Source organism: Gopherus evgoodei, chromosome 3 (assembly GCF_007399415.2).
Source record: "Gopherus evgoodei ecotype Sinaloan lineage chromosome 3, rGopEvg1_v1.p, whole genome shotgun sequence".
Classification (NCBI taxonomy): Eukaryota; Metazoa; Chordata; order Testudines; family Testudinidae; genus Gopherus; species Gopherus evgoodei.
The window spans coordinates 138,074,616-138,086,192 of record NC_044324.1 but is presented as its reverse complement, the minus strand read 5'-3'; the positions used below and the strand labels follow the sequence as shown (position 1 = coordinate 138,086,192).

General features: G+C 44.0%; 1 long non-coding RNA gene across 1 annotated transcript; it reads left to right on the top strand.

Annotated features, from left to right (window-relative positions):
* Window positions 1-3,699: 3,699 nt before the first annotated feature.
* LOC115647551 lies at window positions 3,700-9,761 on the top strand. The gene is made up of 3 exons (XR_003999348.1): window positions 3,700-3,740; window positions 7,603-7,718; window positions 9,542-9,761. It is a non-coding gene; the product is annotated as an uncharacterized LOC115647551 (long non-coding RNA).
* Window positions 9,762-11,577: the final 1,816 nt, after the last annotated feature.

Genomic DNA, 11,577 nt, shown 5'->3' with positions numbered 1-11,577 from the left:
TAGTCACAGAATACCTTTACAGGGAAGCAAACCTCCAGAGCACCTGCAAATTTGCTTTGTGTAGCATAGTTTTCATTATCTCCATAAATAACAGCTACAAAGTAAGATGAAGGCCAAATGTGAGAGACTTCTCAGTGAAAATGTCAGCTCTGGGTATGAGACATACATTGTTCTTTAGCCTGTCCCCCCCCCCCATGCTATGAACTGCTGAGAAGGCGGGGGTGGGGGAGGCACTGAAAAATGAACAGTTCTTAACTAGATTGCTCAGATGGCTGGTAATGGGCCAGCGTGCCTTTCACCTCTTGTTTGCTGACTTGATTGCAGCTTAGAATGGTGGTGACCAAAAGCGGTGGCCATCTTCTGCCTGTTAGGGGCCTAGGTGAAAGAAGTCTGGTGCTGTCACCTTTCTTCTCCACGGACAAGCACCCAACTCGTGACACGGAGGTCATAGGGTTCAGTAGCTAGAGCATGTGAATGGGGGACAAGGGAGCTGGGATTGTAAGCCCAGTCCTCGAGCTAACTGGCTTTGTGATCTTGGACAAGTCATTTAAGTTTTCTGTGCTTGAATCTCCCCATCTGCTCCATGGGGCGAGTAATACACACCACATCTAGCTCACAGGAGTTTAAACCAATAGGAGTGCATTGCAGCATTAAGCTCTAGCCCCTCTTTGGAGGAGGGGTGCAGCCATGCCAGTGGAAGATCCAAGCACAATGTCTGCTAGAACTCAGGGGGACATCTGTGCCTGGATAGCTCTGTTGGCTGCTGTGGAGGCAGTGGGGTCAGGGCCCCACCCCTGCATTTGCTCTCCCCATAGCTTTTTCAGAGGCTAGTGGCAACAGCAGCATCATACCAGGGCCGGCCTTAGGATTTATGGTGCCCTAGGCGAGATTATTAAACTGGTGCCCCTATGCCTGATCTGCTCTTAGCAACACAAACATAAGCTTATAGTATTGGAAAACTTGCCACATTCACATTATTAAAACCAGTTTAACTTAATTAAGCACACTGTAATGCTGATGGACTAGCACTAAAGAAGCAGCACTATAGAAAAAATTCTGATATGACAGAATGATGCAAATAATATTTTTTTTTAATTTATCAAAATTTTATTGGAAATTTATATGAAGAGGTATTGAAACAAGGATTAGTTTTTAATTAAAAGCAATCTTTCTGGCTTTTTTGGCTGCAAAATCAGTAATAATGTCATCATATGACAAAGACAAAGTCGTGTCTTGTTCGATCGCAAGAACAGCAAGACCAGTCAAGCGTTCCTGACTCATTATAGAGCGGAGATAGTTTTTAATGAGCTTTAGTTTTGAGAAACTCCGTTCTCCTGATGCTACTGTTACAGAAATTGTCAGTAGGATACGAGTGGCAATGTACACATTAGGATATATGTCAACAGGTTTGCGGGTATGAATAAACTGTACAATGTCCATCACCGATTTTGCATGTGGCAACATTGATGACAGTGTACTCAATTCTTCGTACAGTTCAAGTCCATTTAAATCAAAACTATCACCATGCTTCAGGAGGCTCTCTAGATTCTTGCACTTTGTCATTAGTTGCTCTTGTTTTCCTATTTCGTTGGATTTTTGTATGACATAACTAAATTCAAACTGTTCATGGTGTACTTGAAAGGTATTAAACCTTTCATCAACAGCAGATACTGCTTTATCCATCACAACATTAAAAAATTCAACCTCAAAATTTCTTTTCTGGATCGTCTATGGGCATGATCTGCTGTACAGATTCTTCACAAAGAAGTGTCCCTGGCCTTTTTAACTCATATTAACTATGTATTTACTTTATGAACGTTGGAGAAAACATTGTGAAAACATAAAACATTGGCTGCCCAACTTCTGGGCTGGCAAAAGTTATACTGACTCACAAGGGAAAAAAAAAAGCAGGAGAATCTTAGTACAACATATGGTCACTCTATACCAGGGGTCGGCAACCTTTCAGAAGTGGTGTGCCAAGTTCACTGTAATTTAAGGTTTCTCGTGCCAGTAATACATTTTAATGTTTGTAGAAGGTTTCTCTCTATGTCTATATTATATAAATAAACTATTGTTATTATCTGAGGTCTTGACCACCGGTCCTGCTCAGGCTACTGCCAGCTGAGTAAATGAAACCCCAAACCGGCAGCGGGCTGGTGGCTGGAACCCTAGACAAGGATCCCAGGCCCTGCTCAGCCCGCTACTGGTCTGGGGTTCTGACCACCAACTCCTGCCAGCCAGGATCCCGGCCGCCAACCCCCCCTCAACCCGCTACCAGCCTGGGATTCTGCTCACCCAGGCTGGCAGGAGGCAGAGTGGGGCTGGCGGCTGAGCTCCTGACTGGCAAGGGGCTGGCAGCTGGAACCCCGAAGTAGCAGTAGGCTGAGTGCTGCTGGCACCCCAGACTGGCAGCAGACTGAGCCACTCAACCCCCCACTGGCCCTGCTCAGCCCGCCACCAGCCCACTCAGCCCACCACCAGCCCTCTCAGCCCACTGGCGGCTGAGTGAATGGAACCCCGGGCTGACAGCAGGTTGAGTGGTTCAGCTGGCCTGCTCAGCCCACTGCCAGCCTGGGGTTCCTTGGGGGTCCCCAGGCCAGCAGCAGGTGCTGAGTGGGGCCGATGGCCGGTATCCCAGCTGGCAATAGGGCAGCAGCCGGAACCCCAGAGCAGTGATGGGCTGAGCCGCTCAGCCTGCTGCTGCATACCATCAAAAATCAGCTCACCTGCCACCTTTGACACGTGTGCTGTAGGTTGCCGACCCCTGCTTTATACACTAGTAAGGAGATGAGCATATTACAGTTGTTGGAGGGCTCTTATCAGGAGTAACAGGCTATAGGAAAGTCAGTCAACATTTTTTGTTTCTCTGATGAAAACTGGCCCACTCCCTGCCTCAAACCAAACCTGTCACTAATAATTGTCAACAACTTAATTTTCTGTTTTTCGCTAAGATATTGATTTTTTTAAAAAAAATATTGAAATTGGATTCAGGATTGTTAGCAAGAATTTTTGGCAAACAAAGTTGTTAAATGACAATCTAAATGGCAACACAGTACTGCTTTCATGCTTGGCTCACCCCCCAGCCCGCTGGTCCAACAGCTGCAGTAGAGGAGGAGATAGGTGGAAAACTGCAGGACCCCAAAATCCACCTCTTGGGGTGCAGAGTGGCAACAGCAGCAGCAAACCCTCAGGTCCAATCACACGCCAATGGGCACCACCACCAGCCTTATGGACCATGGTGAAGTTAGCACAGCATCTGATCTCAGGGACAGGGCACCCATGGAGCCACAGCAGCTCATCCTGCCCTGTGCAGCTCCCCCCGGATGAGATGGATTGCTGGCAGCTGCCAGCCTGGGGGAGAGGCGCTCCCCAGCTAGGGTGGCCAGATCCAGATGTCCTGATTTTATAGGGCCAGTCCCGATATTTGGGGCTTTGTCTTATATAGGCAGTGTGACATTCCAATTCTGGCTGCCTGCCCAGGAAGTGAGTTACTTTCACTTTCATTCCTCAGCAAGCAGCCAGCCAGTCTCCCCTCCCTCCCAGCACTTCACCCAACCTAGCCCTGACGGAGGGGAGGGAGGAGAGAGAGGGGGATGCTTCTGGGGAGGAGGGAGAAAGGAGGGGGTGCTCCGTGGGGTACAGGGGAGAAGAATGGATGTTATGGGAGACAACAAAGGATACTGGTTCCAGAGCCACAGCCTCACCTGACCTCAGCCGGGGGGAAAGAGTCACACTCACAGGTGAGCTCCTTTCCCAACCCCCACCCCCTCCCCTTCCCAGAGACCCCAGCAGCCAATCCCATTCCTCAGACTGTGCTGCATTTGGCTCTCTCTAGGACCCAGCAGCCCTGCTTCTACACTGTCTGGGCTGCCTGGCGAGTGGTGCCCCCAGGCAGTGTGAGGCCCTACGCAGTTGCCTATTCTGCCTATGCCTAAGGACGGCCCTGCATCATACCCAGATCAGTCAATCTGCAAAAGGGGGTGGAGGGCTGGCAGGATCTACTTGTGACTTTTCCTCCTTTCCCACCCACACAGGGACAAGTAAAATCTATCCTTTCATGTTGCCCTGGGAAGCATTTGAGACTCTTGGATAGAAAGTGCTGTACTTTTGGTATGCTCAGCACAGAGACCAAGGACTGAATGAGACTGGAGCCTGAACTACCCTCTCATTACTAGAAAAAGTCACTGTAGCATAGGGTGTGAGAGTTATGAGTGGCAGGGCTGGCTCTAGCCATTTCGCTGCTGCAAGCACGGCGGCACGCCGCGGGGGGCACTCTGCCGCTCGCCGATCCCGTGGCTCCTGTGGACCTCCCGCAGGTGTGCCTGCGGATGCTCCACCGGAGCCGCGGGACCAGCGGGCTCTCCACAGGGAAACCTGCGGGAGGTCCACCGGAGCCGCCTGCTGCCCTCCCGACAACCGGCAGACCGCCCCCCACGGCATGCCGCCCCAAGCACACACTTGGCATGCTGGGGCCTGGAGCCGGACCTGATGAGTGGCGGGCAGTGTGGGGAAGCATGCATTACAAGCTGGGTAACAGTGCTTACTCTGTGGTTAAATCACAGACTCCACTCTCTGGAACTAGGGTGACCAGACAGCAAATGTGAAAAATCGGGACAGGAGGTGAGGGGGTAATAGGAGCCTAGATAAGAAAAAGACCCAAAAATTGGAACTGTCCCTATAAAATTGAGACATCTGGTCACCCTATCTGGAACTTTCAATATGGAAATTCACATCAGAGAGAGAGAGAGAGAGTGTGTGGAGAGAGAGACTAAATTAATGAAATAGGGGCATGAGAAGTAGGCTACCGTGGTCTGGAAAAGGCCAGGTGTTGTTATGAATGCCTGAGTTACAGTATCTTTGAATGATCATCTCATGTGAGGCTATTCCTATACCTACTTCTTAGGGTGGTATTTCTAGAAATGACCAATTCAAATTCACAAATGGCTGCAAATTCCCTTAAAGCAACACCTGTTTATACATGGACGAATTTAGCTTGGCATTATAACTTTAGCCAGGTCAAACTGCAAAACCATTGGCTTTGTGTCTCTACCCCTCAAAATGTCTGTCTCAAGTCTGCAAATACATTTGGTACAACAAAGAGAAAGCAGGAACTCTGTGGGCAGCCACTGTAGTTGTAGCCATGTCAGTACCAGGAGAGCTCTGTGTGGCTCAGAAGCTTGTTTCTCTCACCACCAGAAGTTGGTCCAATAAAAGATAGCACCTGACTCACCTTGTCTCTCTAGGTAATTCAGTCTCAGTCAAACTGTAGTGAACACAGTCCAGGAGCACCTGCTGTGGGATTTCCCTGACTGGGCTATTGCATTCTGCCAACACTGTTTCAAGAGTTAATCTGAAAATTACAGGATATTAATGAGCTCAGGTTGAGTAAATTTAATTAAATGACAAGAACCACATGGCAGGGTGTGCCTTAGTTTCAGTCAAAGGTGGAACATTATTAAGTACCATTTACATCATGGGAAACACCCACTTTTGAAATCACTGATGCCAGTAACACATGCTTTGTATTTAACTCACTTGGTAACATGGGAAGGCCGTCTATAGAACACAGAGTTTCTAATTTGCTTTCTGCCAGGGTGATGATTAATGTAGTTTCAACACACCCCATCAGCCAATTATGACGGATAGTAAACTCTGTAATAGGAATCTTTGGCTGCATCCTTGTTACTTGGATTTACTGTTCAGACCAGTTAGGCCATAAATTACTTTCTCCCTGGGAAAAGAATGAACATCTAAGGCTAATAAGTAGCGACTCAAGCTTTTAATTTTCATATATGTCCAGCTAAATTACCAGGGCACTCTGTACAGTCTCTTAACCTTACACAGCCACTTGATCATCTGTGCAATTAAAAGTAACTGCTTTGATCTATAGGCCTCTATTTTCTTGGAGAACTCTCAGTAGTTGGGGGAAAATCTTACAGTGGAAATTCAAGCATTCAGATAAAATCAGGGGAGTTTCTTTGGACTCAGTATCTACCCTTATAAAATAAAAAGTGCTAGAAAAATCTAGAGTAATGACTCCAAACACTACTGTTTACAAAGCTGATAAAGTGTTTGGGCTATTAGTAGAGAATACAATAGTTGTGTAATTTTTTTTATTAGACAAGATAAGACTTATTATTTTAGCTTCTCCTGGTAAGACTATCAGTGGACGATTATAATGAAGTAGTTGGGTTTTTTGTTTTGTTTTTAATACACCCCAGAAAACTGCAGAGGGTGTGGGACTCAGAGCCCAGGCTCTAGCCCAGACAGGAACATCTACTCTGCTATTTTTAGTCCTTTAGCACAAGCCTGAGTGAGTTAACCCAGGCTCTGAGATTTGCTGCCACGGTGTTTTTTTCTTTTTTCCTTCAGTACAGAGGTACTGAGTGTCAGATGAACTAAGAGAATTCTAAGTACCCATGAGAGCATGGACAGGTCAGAGAAGCATCTTCATGTTTTTTCTACTTGCCCGTTGCTGCTTGAGTTTTGGATCTAGATTAATACATATACTCATTGAAAAGAGATGCTAAAATGGACTTTTCCCTTTGGATCCAGTATATTTAGAGTTACGTGCTTCACAAACACATCTGAGTTATATATTTACAAAGGATTGCCCGATTGGATCGGAATAATGGTCCATCTAATCCAAACTCCTGTCTCCCAGCTGCTTCAGTGGGAAATGCAAGAATCTCTGCAGTTGGCATGTATGGAATAATTATTCCTACAAGTGGATAGTATAAAAAGATATTTAATGAAATCATTTTGCATTGCAGCAAAACACTGCCCTATGGCTGATGCAGGATGGAGTCCCCTCCTGTTATAGTGTAATGTACTATTACAATCTCTTTTAATGGCAGAGTAAAAAATATATTATGTGTGCTCACTAAAGGCAGTAAAAGGAGTTTTAAAAAAGCCAGAAATTTTTTTGGCAGTTCCAAGGCTACACTCTTTATATAACAACCCCAAACTGGGTGAATTCCTATGTGAAGCGCTTACTTGCCTGGTGATAGTACCTGTCATTGTTTCCTTTGCCCTGTGTCTGGTGCACATCAAAGAAAGTGACACCCGTATGCTGCACTTGACAACCCATTAAAATGCCATGTAATTCCACATCAAAGGACTTTTATGGAAGTAGCATTATCAGAAGCAAGAAGATCCATAAGGCACTGGAGAAAGGAAAGACTAGATTATAAATAGGAAGGAATGTTTTTTCTTCCTACATTCATCTTTTTTGTTACCTTAGAGAACATCCAGAGATATTTAAGAAAATATCAGAACCATACTTGACTTGAATTTGATTAATATAACATCTAAATGTTATATATTTATTATATATGTTATACACATTATAAATGTTATATATTTATTATAAATCCTTATAGTTCCACAGAGGGTTTTTATTTGATTCACTTTTGTATTGATATTGTTTTATATTTATATGTACATGTTTTTGATAAGGTACAATTTCATATGCTAGCAAATCAAAATATATATATTTTGTTCCAAACATACAGTGGTGGTCCATGTTTACACAATTGGTGGGGACTTAAAACATGCACTGACACATGTGAGAGCAGTGACATTTTTTAAATCACTTTGTAGGAATCTGTTCTCCAGCTATGAAGCACCGCTTGTGTAGCTGCCTCAAGCCATCCTCTTCTAAAGGACTTCCAAATAATTGTGAGCCCAGTCATCAGGTGTGGTGCTGAAGAGGTTAGGTATGTGATTAGCTGTTGAAGTTAACCTGTTTATTTGAACAAGTTTCAAAAGCCTCTTGAACTTGAAGGAAGTGCAGTTTCATATTTTCTCCAGCAACAATGACACTCAGGAGGAGTCCTGATAAATTAATTTGCTAAAGAGGGAGCTAACTGTTTAAATAATGCCCCATGAAACTTGTTTGCTGCTCTATAAACTTCTTGAAAAAGGAATCCCAGCTTGATGTTTACTTTTGACCTTGACACAGTGAGCCCTTTGTAAGCAATTTTTTAGCCCAAACCAAGGCCCAGTCCATCTTCTGTCAGCAAAGGATACAGTGAAGAACTGACCCTTCATTCCTTAAGCACACCAAACTCCCAATGACCTGGTGCAAATATTGGGAATATTCAGAATTCAGGACAGCGCCCTAAGCTAGCTAGTTTTATTTTCCTTCATTCACAATCCAGACCATTTGTTCATGTCAGAGTTCCTTCCCTAGTCTGAACTCTGGGGTACAGATGTGGGGACCTGCATGAAAGACCCCCTAAGCTTATTTTTACCAGCTTAGGTTAAAAACTTCCCCAAGGCACAAATCCTTCCTTGCCTTATTATCGCTGCCACCACCAAGTGATTTAAACAAACATTCAGGGAGGGCCACTTGGAGCCCTACCTTCCCTAAATATCCCCCCAAGCCATACACCCCCTTTCCTGGGGACGCTTGAGAATAATATCCTAACCAATTGGTACAGGTGAACATAGACCCAAACCCTTGGATCTTAAGAACAATGAAAAATCAATTGGGTTCTTAGAAGAAAAATTTTAATTAAACAAAAGGTAAAAGAATCACCTCTGTAAAATCAGGATGGTAAGTACTTTACAGAATAACAAAAGACTCAAAAACACAGAGGGTTTCCCCTCTAGGCAAAACTTAAAGTTACAAAAACAGGGATAAACCTGCCTCTTAGCACAAGGAAAATTCACAAGCATAAACAAAAGATAACCTAACGCATTTCTTTCCTATTACTTACTATTTCTGCAATAGTAGATGCTTAGTTCAGATATGCTTAAGGAGATGTAATTTCCCTGTCCTGTTTCCTGGCTGGCTCTGAGAGACACAGACAAAAAACCTTCCCCCACAGATTTGAAAGGATCTTCTCCCCTTATTGGTCCTTTTGTTCAGGTGCTCTCTAGGTTATCTGAGCTTCTTAACCCTTTACGAGTAAAAGAGGAATTAACCCTTTACAGGGTAAAGAGGGATTTTATGCTACTCTTAGCTGTATGTTTATGACAGTTCATTTCAACACAAACAGCAGGAAAACAGCAACAGACCTCCCTGTGTGGGTCAGCTTTAGTCAATCAAACAACAATTCTCCAGTGCACCTGTCACATACACAGGGCATTTGTTATTCCAGTTAACCCCCAAAGTCCCACCAAACGTTGTTTCATTGAACATGTGGTAGGATAGATGGGACAGTCTAAAACTGGTTCTGAAGTTCCTAGGCTCTGAATGGTCCCTAGGAATAAGGAAATGTATAATAATTATTACTATTGCATGGGTATGAATCACATTTGATACTCTAATTAGAGCCTGTGTAATGAAACCTGACATCAGGCAAAATTCACCAAGCAGTTTCAGATGAATTTGGGTTGAATTTTGAGCATATCTGAGCCAGATATCAAGCAGAGCCTGAAAAATTTGTGATTATAAACCAGGAGAAATTGTCAGCTTGGATGTGAATTTCAGTTTGAGTCAATGGCACTGCTATGGGTACCCGCATGGCCCCAGAGTATGCCAACATTTTTATGGTTGACTTAGAATAATGCTTCCTCAACTCTCGTCCCCTAGCACTCCTCCTCTACTTACGCTACACTGATGACATCTTCATCATATGGACCCACAGGAAGGAGGCCACTGAAGAATTCAGTCTGGACCAGTCCACACAAGAGATCCACTTCCTGGACACTACAGTGCAAATGAGTGATGGTTACGTAAACGCCACCCTATACCGGAAACCTACTGACCGATATACTTACCTACATGCCTCCAGCTTCCATCCAGGACACTTCACATGATCCATTGTCTACAGCCAAGCCCTAAGATACAACCACATTTGCTCCAATCCCTCAGACTGAGACAAACACCTACAAGATCTCTATCAAGCATTGTTAAAACTATAATACCCACCTGGGGAAGTGAGGAAACAGACTGACAGAGCAAGATGGGTACCCAGAAGTCACCTACTACAGGACAGGCCCAACAAGGAAAATAACAGAACACCCCTGGCCATAATGTATAGCCCGCAGCTAAAACCTTTCCAGCGCATCATCAATGATCTACAACCTATCCTGGAAAACTATTCCCAACTCTCACAAGCCTTGGGAGGCAGGCCAATCCTCATTTACAGACATCCCCCTAACCTGGCACAAATACTCATCAGCAACTACACACCACACCACAGAAACACTAACCCAGGAACCAATCCCTGTAACAAACCCTGTTGCCTACTCTGTCCCCATATCTACTCTAGCAACACCATCATAGGACCCAGCCATACCAGCCACACCATCAGGGGCTTATTCACTTGCGCATCCACTAATGTGATATATGCCATCATGTGCCAGCAATGCCCTCTGTCATGTACATTGGCCAAACTGGACAGTCTCCACGTAAAACGATAAATGGACACAAATCAGACATCAGTAATGGTACCACACAAAAGCCAGTAGGAGAACACTTCAATCTCCCTGGACATTCAATAATAGATTTAAAAGTAGCCATTCTTTGACCAAAAAAAACCCTTCAAAAACAGATTTCAAAGAGAAACTGCAGAGCTACAATTCATTTGCAAACTTAACGCCATCAGTTTGGGCTTGCATAGGGAATAGGTGTGGTTGACTCACTACAAAAGCAATTTTCCCTCTCTTGGTATTGATACCTCCTCATCAATTATTGGGAGTGGACCACATCCATCCTGACTGAATTGGCCTTCAACTCCCTTCTCTTCATGGGCCAATATATATCTATGCCTGTACCTGTAATTATCACTCCATGCATCTGAAGAAGTTTTTTTACTCATGAAAGTTTATGCCTGAAAACATCTGCTAGTCTTTGAGGTGCCACCAGACTCCTCACTGTTTTTCAGTTTGGGTTTTGCAGTTTCTCTGGTCCTGGGACTGAAAGCTAGATTCACGGAGTGTGAACTCACAAGAACTGAAACCTGAATTAACCCCCCCCCCTTGTTTGGTACATTTCTGAAATCGAACTCTTCATCATGAGGACATTAAATAAATCAACATCTTGTTCTCAAGGAGCAAAAAAATCCATCAAATTGCCCCCATCAACAACACCGGATTTATCAGTCATTTCATATGTCAATAAAAGGACAATTTAAAAAATAAAGATTCAAAGCATTTTGTTTTTAAACATATTAGGCCTTCATCCTGCAAAGAGTTACGCATATATACACTGTGAGTAGTTCCGTTGATTTCAATGGGGCTACTCATATAAAATACATGCATAAGTCTTTGCAGAATCAGGGCCCTAGAGAGATGTGCAACCCTGAAAGCAGGGTGGCAATGGGGCGCTAAATCTGCTGTGAAAAGTGATATTGACAAAGTTTCTCCCCACCACCAAGTATTAAACAGTAACTATCAAAAATAACTTTTTTGCTTATAACAGTACTTCAATAAAAATGTGTTTTAGTCTTAATTGAAAAGTGGTGAGAAAAGGTAAATTCATTTAAAACAGTAGGGTTGTATATTTGTATTTAACACTATTTAAATGCTAGATGATGTGTTTTTCATTTATGAGGGGGTGGGGGTCGCACTCAGATGCTTGCTATGTGAAAGGGGTCGCCAGTACAAAAAGTTTGAGAACCACTG